This window comes from Vipera berus (assembly GCF_964194415.1).
Source record: "Vipera berus genome assembly, chromosome: 7".
Lineage (NCBI taxonomy): Eukaryota > Metazoa > Chordata > Lepidosauria > Squamata > Viperidae > Vipera > Vipera berus.
Window position 1 is genome coordinate 72,651,799 of NC_138209.1, and position 11,085 is coordinate 72,662,883.

The window sequence follows — 11,085 nt, forward strand, 5'->3', positions numbered from 1 at the left end:
AAGGCCTGCGCTTCTGTGAAATCCCTCTAAAATGCTATTAGGCACACTTACATACAGTATATATTTAGCTTTCCTAAATTTTCTTAGGCATTTTCCCTTGAAAGAAACCCCCAGTTGTTTTAGAGAAACATTCACTGACTCTTCTGGCTAGAAAATATTTTTTAATTGTTAGAGACAGGGATTTCAGCCTATAGAGCTTGTTGGGTAGGGAATAAATCCATACCTACTTCCATCTAAAATTAGAAGCAATCGATATTCTGAAAAGAGAATCGATCCTTTTAGGTACCAGAGGCACACTGATATTGCTTTGTTTCAGTTTAACTGGAATATTGCAGCCCCCAAAACAGGAGTTTTCATTTGCACCCGCAGCAATGAGCAGTGAGTTCACTTTCCTTCCTGTCAGAGAAAAGTTGAGTCAAGTGGGAACATCCGCTTTTCGAATTGCTTTCCCCTCTGTCCGGCCAAAAGATGGCACTGCTTCATCAACAATTCTCTTAATGCAGCATCCAAAGAACACGGATGTCTTTTCCATCATCAGGTGTAAGTGAGATGCCTTTTATTTTTTTTTAACAAAATGTGTGCATTTTTTAAAGCTGACCAGTCATTCTCAGCCTGCCCCTTGTGTCTTTGTTAATCTGTCTCAATTCAGACTTCAGTCAAATGGAATGCGTGGTGGACATCACTTTCATTTCAACTAGCCTGTGTTGAACTAACGTGCACATGCAACACACTCGCTTTGACACAGATGGGATTCTAGGAGCAAGAAGATTTTTGCCATAATCTAGCTATCAACCTGGGAAAGCTAGACCATAAACTGGACTTTACAGATGGATCATGGGCATGAGTCCTCTCTGGGAAGGGACCTGCTGGACTGCGGGACAGTGTTGAGGTATGTTGTGGCATCCCCTCAATATTTCAGTCCACTGAAATCCACCGTGAATTCTTTGTTTAGAACAAATACATTGTTTGTTCTTTGTGTTCAGTCAGAAGCATCTTCAATAGTAGTAACTGTGAAAGGGATCTTGGAGTGCTAGTGGACAATCATGTAAATATGAGCCAGCCATGTGCTGCAGTTGCCGAAACAGCCAACACGGTGGTAGGCTGCATTAACAGAGGGATAGAATCAAGATCACGTGAAATGTTAATACCACTTTACAATGCCTTTGTAAGCCACACTTGGAATACTGCATCCAATTTTGGTCCCCACAATCTATAAAAGATGTTGAGACTCTAGAAAGAGTGCAGAGAAGAGCAACAAAGATGAACAGGGGACTGTAGGCTGAAATATATGAAGAACAGTTGCTGGAATTGGGCATGTCTAGTCTAATGAAGAGAAGGACGAGGGGTGACATGATAGCAGTGTTCCAATATTTGAGGGGCTGCCCCAAGGAAGAGGGGGTCAAGCTATTCTCCAAAGCCCCTGAAGGCAGGTCAAGAAGCAACGGATGGAAACGAACCAAGGAGAGAAGCTACGTAGAAGTAAGGAGAAACTTCCTGACAGTTAGAACAACTAACCAGTGGAACAACCTGCCTCCAGAACTGGTGAATGCTCCAACACTGGAGGTTTTTAAGAAGAGACTGCAGAGCCATTTGTCTGAAATGGAATAGGGTTTCCTGTTTGAGTGGTGGGTTGGACTATAAGACTTACAAGGTCTCTTCCAACTCTGTTATTCTGAGGTTTCTGTCCACAGGCAGTGCTGGACTAGAAATCTCTGCAAAAGTAATGCCCTTCCTATGAGCAAAAGAAGGTTTCTTGCAAACGTTATACATGGGTCTCCTGCCATGGGTCTTCAAACAGAATTCAGCTCATATCATTCCAGTTCCTGCTCCTGAGGATGTAGACCGTGAATAGGGATCAAGGTAACTGGGTCCTTGGACAGATTATAATTTATTTTATTTTTTTTTAATTTTAATTCAGCTTCAAACTATACTTAGCTCCAGAACCCATATGATTTGAAAGGGATTTGCAGCAGTTAATGTTTTATCATCCTTTTATGAATCTTTGATGGTCCTCCCAAGATAGGCATAAATCACTGCTTTGACAACTTCTACTGAAAGGAAAAGGGATGCGGTGGCTCAGTGGGTTAGGACGCTGAGCTTGTCGATCAGATGGTCGGCAGTTTGGCGGGTCAAATCCCGAGTGCTGTGTAACAGAGTGAGCGCCTGCTACTCGTCCCAGCTTCTGCCAACCTAGCAGTTCGAAAGCACGTAAAACTGCAAGTAGAAAAATAGGGACCACTATGGTGGGAAGGTAACAGCGTTCCGTGCGCCTTTGGCGTCTAGTCATGCCGGCCACATGACCACGGAGACGTCCTTGGACAAGCGCTGGCTCTTCGGCTTTGAAACGGAGATGAGCACCGGCCCCTACAGTTGGAAACGACTAGCACGCATGTGCGGGGGAACCTTTACCTTTACCTTTACCTTACTGAAAGGAACTTGGAGTTTATCCTTGAAGACTATCCAGAAACTAGGAGATAGTACAAAATGCTGGTATTTACTACACTCTTAGATGAAATGAATGAAACATGGGGCAACTGTGCTCTGAAATGAATAAGAAAACTAGCAATTTGCTTACTAATCATTTTGTTCGTACCTTTGCATTCTATTTTTGAAGTACAGGAGTTTCCGCCACAACTGAACAAATAGCTCACAGGCTGAAAGTTAAGACAATTAATCATTTCATTAAAAAGGGAGAATATTTTGCATCGTCTCAGTCATCCTTAGCTATACTTCAAAGTAAGGAAGACAAGCTTGAGAAACAAATAAATACAAAGCATAACTCAGAAAACAGGCAATCAGAGCTGTTCTGACTTTACAAGTGACTCAATCTAAATCTTTTAATCATCCTACATTTCTTTTTTTCTTTTCTTTTTTTTTAGTGGAAAGCTGAACCAGCTGTGGTTCAGTACAGTTGGAACATTCTGACTAATGAAGATGATTATCTGGAATATTGTTCTGATTGTCCTATAGAGCGGAGAGATAGGAGAACTGTAAAAAAAATGTGGATCAGCTAAAGTGATAGAACTTAGAGAATAGAATAATAGGATTAAATGGGACCTTGGAGGTCTTCTAGTCCAACTCTCTGCTCAAGCAGGGGAACCTATACAATACCGGACAAACGACTGTCCAATCTATTCTTTTCTTTTCTTTTTTAATTCTACATTTTATTTATTTTATTTATTTATTTATTTATTTATTTATTTATTTATTTATTTATTTATTTATTTATTTAATTCCATTTATATCCCGCCCTTCTCCGAAGACTCAGGGCGGCTTAAAAGCTTAGCAGTAGCCTTCATTCTATGTATATGCCTGCTTATTAGGGCTTTCACACACACCCCCAAGCGGCATTATTACAAAGTCAGCTTAATTGCCCCCAACAATCTGGGTCCTCATTTTACCTACCTCGGAAGGATGGAAGGCTGAGTCAACCTTGAGCCTGGTGGGATGCGAACCTGCAATAATTGCAGGCAGCTGGTGTTACTTAAGGAGGCATTAGCCCACTGCTCCACCAATTTTGTTAGATTAGAGGGGGAAATGCAAAATGCAAAGCAAATAGGACGCAGTGGGGAGGCAAAAGGGGAAGGAGAGTGAGGGGGAGAAGGGAAAAGAAAAGGCATTGACTTCCAACTTCCTCTGTTGCAGGAGAATCAAGCATTAACATCGAACCTCGACTTTTTACTTTCCCACAATAGTATAAACTCGCCATTGCTATAACAACAGATCAAACTAATCAGTAAAAGCCAAGATCAAAGTTTCCTTTCTTTTCTTTTTTCAACCTCTCAGGCACAAAATCCAGAAGCGGTCTCCGAGTAGAAAGAAAAATAATTATATTCTTTTCTTTAATCAAAACGGTCAAGTTAGCCCTCTCTGCCAACTCCATCAGCTTCCATAGCCATCCGTCCATAGTGAGAATCGAAGTGTCCTTCCATTTTGTGCTTCCATTAACATATATCAGATCAGAGATCCACGTGTTTTTTTTTCCCCCAAGTCTTCTTCATTAAGTCTGGAATGCTGTCCAATCTTTTTGTGAAAGCCTCCAGTGATAAAGCGCCCACAACTCCAGGCTGCATGATGATTGTGCACGAAGACTTTAAGAAGAAATTTGACAATTGCTTGCCTCTTTTATCCCTACATCAGGTCGAGCTTCTGGGACTCTTTTTTTTTTTGCCTAAGGGAAGGCTAAAATCTATGTTTCTGTCACCTTACACCTGCACTTTCATCACTATATCACACTGTCTGGCTTATTTTTTTCCCTTCCAAATGTTGTTCTGATTTCTTTTCTTCCTTCCTTTCTTTCTTTCTTTCTTTCTTTCTTTCTTTCTTTCTTTCTTTCTTTCTTTCTTTCTTTCTTTCTTTCTTTCTTTCTTTCTTTCTTTCTTTCTTTCTCTCTTTTAAAGAAGCATTGCACTTTGCACCCAAACTGTCAAAATACCCTTTAAAAACTTTGAAAATCCGCATTCGGAGTCATTATTATACAGCTAGTCCTTGACGGATGGCTTGCTAAGCGAGAGAGTTGTAAAGTGAGTTTTGTCCCATTTTATGACCTTTTGGCCGACGATGCTAAGTGAATCACTGCAGTTGTTCGGCAAATCTGGCTTCCCCACTTGTCAGAAGGCCGTAAGAAGGCGATCACATGATCTGAGACACTGCAACTGTCATAAATATGAGTCAATTGCCAAGGATTTTGTTCCTGAGGATGTTACAATGGTTGCAAGTGTAAAAATAGTCAAACGTCCCCTTTCTCAAGGCCGTTGTAACTTCAAACGATCACTAAATGAACTGTTGTAAGTTGAGGACTTCCTGTACATTCTCTGTTGCAGGAGTCCTTCATTCATTCACTCATGCATTCACGCATTCACACATTCATGCATTCACGCATTCCTTCATTCCTGTTGTTCTGAACCAGCCCTCTTCTCGCACCCCTAATCAAAAGAAGAGACTGGAAAGCGTCCAAGGCTAAAAGGCTTCTGCCAAGATTTAATAGTAAACACACAAGAGCTTATCTTCTCAAGCAAAAGAGTTGCTTTCAGCAACCAGCCCCTCCCCAAACACTCCTTTTATAGAGAGCTCAGGGCGTGGTCTCCCTGTGCCTCCTCCCGAGGAGTCCCATAGCCTTCCTTTGTTTGTCCCTGCTCGACTGCCTCCTGCGTCGGGCGTCCTTGAACAGGGCCAGCTGTGGGTCATCCTCCTCCGCACTCTCGGGCTCACACAGCTGAGCAGAGGTTCCCGGCTGAGGACTCTGCAAAGTCTCCAAATCATCATCAGCCGGTTCGTTTCCCTCCTCCCCCACATCTGAGTCCTCCGATACATCGGAGCCGGCTGTCGGACCCACAGGCTGACCCTGAGTCACAACACTATCCCGCACCGCAGGGCCCTTCCCCCGGGTCTGCCGATCCGGATGCGGTCGGGATGGGAACTGTTCGTGAAACGCAGTCACCAACGCAGGGGCATGAACGGCGGTCGCGTCTTCCCATGTGAAGTCCTCCGGCCCGTACCCTTTCCACTCGATCAGGTACTGGAAGCGACCTTTCAGCCAGCGGGAATCCCTGATGCTGGCGACCTCGTACTCGGGGGTGCTGTCGCCATCACGAGGTCCTGATGGGGGAGGTTCCGCTTGGCGAAGTGGACAAGCCGGTTGTTCGGGGACCAACAAGGACCGATGGAAGACGGGGTGCACGCGCAGGGAACGTGGCAGAGTTAAACGATAGGCGACCGGGTTGATGACGGCCTCGACTGGGAACGGTCCAAGGTAACGGTGGTCCAGCTTCCTCGCCGGCCGAGTGGATGGTAGGTTCCTGGTGGACAGCCAGACCCGATCCCCCACCGATAGTGGAGGCGTATCCCTTCTCGACCGATCGGCGAACCTATTGTAGTCGGCCTTGGCCTTCTCCAGCTGCCGTCGCACCAACCGATGGATCGCCTGTAACTCCGCCATGAATTCGTTCGCTGCCGGCTCCGGTGAGTCCACGGGAGAAAGGGGGAAAAACCGGGGGTGATAACCCACATTGGCCAAGAACGGTGTCATCTGCGTGGAGGTGTGCTGCGAGTTGTTAAAGGCAAACTCGGCTATGGCCAAATAGTCCACCCAATTGTCCTGCTGCAGGTTAACGTAGCAGCGCAGATACTGCTCTAAGATGCCGATGACCTTCTCGGTACCCCCGTCGGTCTGAGGATGATGCGCGGACGAGAGGCAAACCTTAATGTCCAACGCCCGCATCAACTCCTGCCAGAAGCGGGCTGTAAACTGGGCCCCCCTATCGGAGACGACTCTATCGGGAAGGCCGTGCAGCCGGAACACCTGTTGGATGAACATGCGACTAGTGGCGCGAGCTGACGGTAAGCCGCGACAGGGGATGAAGTGCGCCATCTTGGTCAACATGTCCACCACCACAAACACTGTCGTGAAGCCGGAGGATGGGGGTAGATCCGTCAGAAAGTCCATGGACACAGCCCCCCAGGGTCTCTTGGGCGTTGGCAAAGGCTGCAGTAAACCAGGCGGAGCCCCTGTCGCTGACTTGGCCTGCCTGCATGGGACGCAGGAGGTGACATAAGACTGGACATCGTGTCGGACTCGGGGCCACCAGAACGTACGGGAGACCAGGTTCAGAGTCTTGAACAGGCCAAAATGCCCCGCAGCCGGGTTATCATGACATTGGCTGAGGACGAGTCCCCTGAGTGGCCCTCCTGGAACATAGAGCCGGTCACGATAATACAGGAGTCCATCCGTGACCGACCAAGGCGAATCTGGCCCCACCTCTTCCTTCCGCTGAGCCACCCACGCCTCCTGCTGCTGCGCCTCCCGGATCCGAGCCCGTATATCCACCGGCTCCCGCACCGCAGCAAAAGACTCGACGGGGATCACGGTCCTGGGCGGAAGCTTGTCTTCCACTCGGGTGTACTCGGGTTTCCTGGACAGAGCATCCGCTCTCTGGTTGTGCCCGCTTGGTATGTACCGCACCCGGAAGTCAAACCTCGCAAAGAAGAGGGACCACCGGATCTGGCGTTGGTTCAAATTCCGAGCGGTCTGCAGGCTTTCCAGATTCTTGTGGTCCGTCCGGACCTCGATCTGATGCCGCGCCCCCTCCAGATGATGCCTCCAAGCCTCGAACGCTGCCTTGATGGCCAGCAGCTCCTTCTCCCAGATGGTATAGTTGCGCTCCGAGGGGTTCAATTTCCGAGAGTGATACGCGCAAGGGAAAAGGGTACCGCTGGGCGTCGCTGCCTGGAGTAACACGGCCCCAATGGCAATGTCGGAGGCGTCCGCCTCCACGACAAACGGCCGTTGCGGGTCAGGATGCTTCAAGATGGGCTCCTTCATGAAGGCGTCCTTCAAAGCTTGGAACGCCTGTTGTTCGGGGGCGTTCCACTGGAACCGAGTCTTCTTCTGCAGGAGCCGGGTGAGGGGGGCTGTCAAGGCAGCAAAGCCAGGGATGAATGTCCGATAGTAGTTGGCAAATCCAAGAAGTCGCTGAACATCCTTCACGCGACGCGGGGGTTGCCAACTCTGCAACGACTCAACTTTACTTGGATCCATGGCGATGCCCTCAGGAGAAATGCGGTGACCCAGGAAATCGATGGTCACCTGGTAGAACTGGCACTTCTCCAACTTGGCAAACAGCCGATGTTTCCGGAGGCGCTGCAGGACCTGACGGAGATGCTGATGATGCACTTCACGCGACGGGGAGTAAATCAGGATGTCGTCCAGGTAAATCACAACAAACTGGTCCAACAGATCCCGAAAGATGTCGTTCATAAAATGCTGAAACACAGCGGGGGCGTTGGTCAGGCCAAACGGCATCACCGTGTACTCGAAATGTCCATAGCGAGTACCAAACGCCGTCTTCCACTCATCACCCGGCCGAACCCTGACGAGGTTGTAAGCTCCACGCAGGTCCAGTTTCGTGAAGATCTTAGCCTCCTGGAGTCGGTCCAAGAGCTCGGGGATGAGGGGCAGCGGGTAGCGGTTACGCACCGTGATGGCGTTGAGTTTCCGGTAGTCACAGCAAAGCCGTAACTCGCCCGACTTCTTTTTGACGAAGAGCACGGGCGCAGACACTGGCGAGGACGAGGGCCGGATGAAACCACGAGCCAAGTTCTTTGTCAGGAAGTCCCGCAATGCAGCCAACTCGGGCTCCGACATGGAGTACAAACGCCCCACTGGGAGAGGCGCATCAGGGACTAGGTCAATGGAGCAGTCGTAGGGCCTGTGCGGGGGTAATTGGTCCGCCTCTGACTCGCTGAACACGTCAGCAAAGTCGGACAGTTCGGGAGGCAAGGAAACCCCTGGGGAACCCTCCACCTGGCCGGCACAGATATGGCGGGTGTGGTCCACGCACTGCAAACTTGGGAAGGTGACCAAGTTCTGAGACCAATAGATCTGTGGATCATGCGCCCGGAGCCACGCCAGTCCCAAGACCACGGGGAAGTGCAGATCCGAAGTGACGTAAAACTGAATGGCCTCCACATGGGTACTGATGGCCATACACACGGGTTGCGTGGCGGCCGTGATAGGCCCGGACAGGAGCACTCGACCATCGATGGTCTCCACAAGCATGGGCGGATCCACCGGACACTGGGGAACAGCCCATTTGGCCACGCAGGCCGAGTCCATAAAGTTAGTGGTAGCCCCAGAGTCAATTAAGGCATGGACCGGAATCCCCTCTGGCTTGCCAGGAAGGATCAGTCGTGCCTCCAAAATCAAATGCCGTGGAGGTTCACAGGCACCGTCGGAACGGCGTCGCTCGGCGTGATCGTTGTGGGTCGCCCGATCTTTCACACCGTCTAGATCGGGCTCGGGCCGTTTCCCGATAGCAAAGCAGGGGACTTTCTCGGGGCAGGCTTGGTCACTGACGCCCGCTGACGCTTCTTCGGGCAAGAAGCAGCCAAATGTCCAGGGTCCCCACAGTAAAAACACAACCCCTCCGATCGTCGTCTGTCCATTTCCGTCACCGATAGACGGGACCTGGCGGCACCCAGCTCCATTGGCTCCTCCCTCTGGACTGGGGGCTCACGCACAACAGGGGCGGCAGGGGTCTGTGGGGTGGCACGGCGACTCTTACGCTGCTGCAGCCGGGCATCGATCCGCAGACAAAGATGGATCAGCCCATTCAGGTCTGAGGGAATGTCCACGCGGGCCAGCTCATCCAACATCTCCTCTGACAAGCCATCCTGAAAGGCATCCACGAGCGCAGCCTCATTCCAGGCGGAATCCTGGCTAAGCAGCCGGAAATCGCTGATATAGGCCTGTAGAGGGCGCTGACCCTGCCTCAAAGCTTTCAGGCGTCGGGTGGCGGTCTGCGCCTTAATCGGGTCCTTGTACATGAGGCGCATATGGTCACAAAACCCCCCAAAGTTATCCAACAAAGGGCTAGGCTGTGCCAACAGAGGCGTGCCCCAACGAGCTGCATCTCCCGACAGAAGGCTCAACACGAATCCCACCTTATCTCGGTCAGTGGGGAAATCAGCTGCTCTCACGCTGATATAAAGCTGGCATTGTCCCAGGAAGGCAGGAAACAGTTCTGGTTTACCAGCAAATTTATCCGGCATAGCTATCTGACATTTCCTCCTGGGTGGGGGGGCAGCATGTACCTGAGCCTGCAGTTGTGCCACCTGAGTGGCCAGCAAGGCGAGTTGCTGGTTGAGCTGGGCATTCTCGGCAAGAAGCTGCTCCATCGTAGTATTAAGGGGTGGGTGGCTGAAAGCAAACTGTTCTGAACCAGCCCTCTTCTCGCACCCCTAATCAAAAGAAGAGACTGGAAAGCGTCCAAGGCTAAAAGGCTTCTGCCAAGATTTAATAGTAAACACACAAGAGCTTATCTTCTCAAGCAAAAGAGTTGCTTTCAGCAACCAGCCCCTCCCCAAACACTCCTTTTATAGAGAGCTCAGGGCGTGGTCTCCCTGTGCCTCCTCCCGAGGAGTCCCATAGCCTTCCTTTGTTTGTCCCTGCTCGACTGCCTCCTGCGTCGGGCGTCCTTGAACAGGGCCAGCTGTGGGTCATCCTCCTCCGCACTCTCGGGCTCACACAGCTGAGCAGAGGTTCCCGGCTGAGGACTCTGCAAAGTCTCCAAATCATCATCAGCCGGTTCGTTTCCCTCCTCCCCCACATCTGAGTCCTCCGATACATCGGAGCCGGCTGTCGGACCCACAGGCTGACCCTGAGTCACAACACCTGTTTGTGACTTGGCAGTCCAAAATCATAACACTAAATAGATATTGTTCTTTGTCAGATGTTCTTTGTCCAATTGTTCATAAGATGGTTTTATTTCGTTATAATAACATATTCTTTGGGGGGGGGGCAGACAGGCAGACAGACACGTAAAGAATGTATAATAGCATATTACTTGTGTTTGTGTCTGTGTGTTTGTGTGTGAAACAGACACATAGGAAAAGTATAATAGCATATTATTTGTGTGTTTGTGTGTGAGAGAGGAGCAGGCAGGCACATAGACACATGGAGAAAATATAATGCCATAGCATATTATTTGTGTTTGTGTGTGTGTGTGTGTGTGTGTGTGAGAGAGAGAGAGAGAGAGAGAGAGAGAGAGAGAGAGAGAGAGAGAGAGAGAGAGAGAGAGAGAGAGAGAGAGAGAGAAAGAATATAATAGCATATTATTTATGTGTGTGCATGTATGTCTGTGTGAGAGAGAGAGACAGACACACAGAGACACATAGAGAAAGTGAAATAGCATATTGTGCTTGTGTGCAAGAGAGCATATGTATCATATATCATATCTTTATGTATTAGTCTATGTCAGGAGTTTTCAAACTTGGCCCTTTTAGGACTTGTGGACTTCAACTCCCAGAATTCCTCAGCCAGCATGCCTGGCTGAGGAATTCTGGGAGTTGAAGTCCACAAGTCCTAAAAGGGCCAAGTTTGAAGACCCCTGGTCTACATAAAAATAAGTGCCAGCAATGTTCAATTACTAAAAATGCAAATCCTGTCTTCGTATTCATGGGAATGAGTATCAATCCTGCCCATTTAGCAGGTCAAAAACATGCAAATGCAAGTAAATAAATAGGTACCACTCTGGTGTGAAGGTAACAGCGTTCCGTGCACCTTTAGTATATAGCCACGCTGGCCAT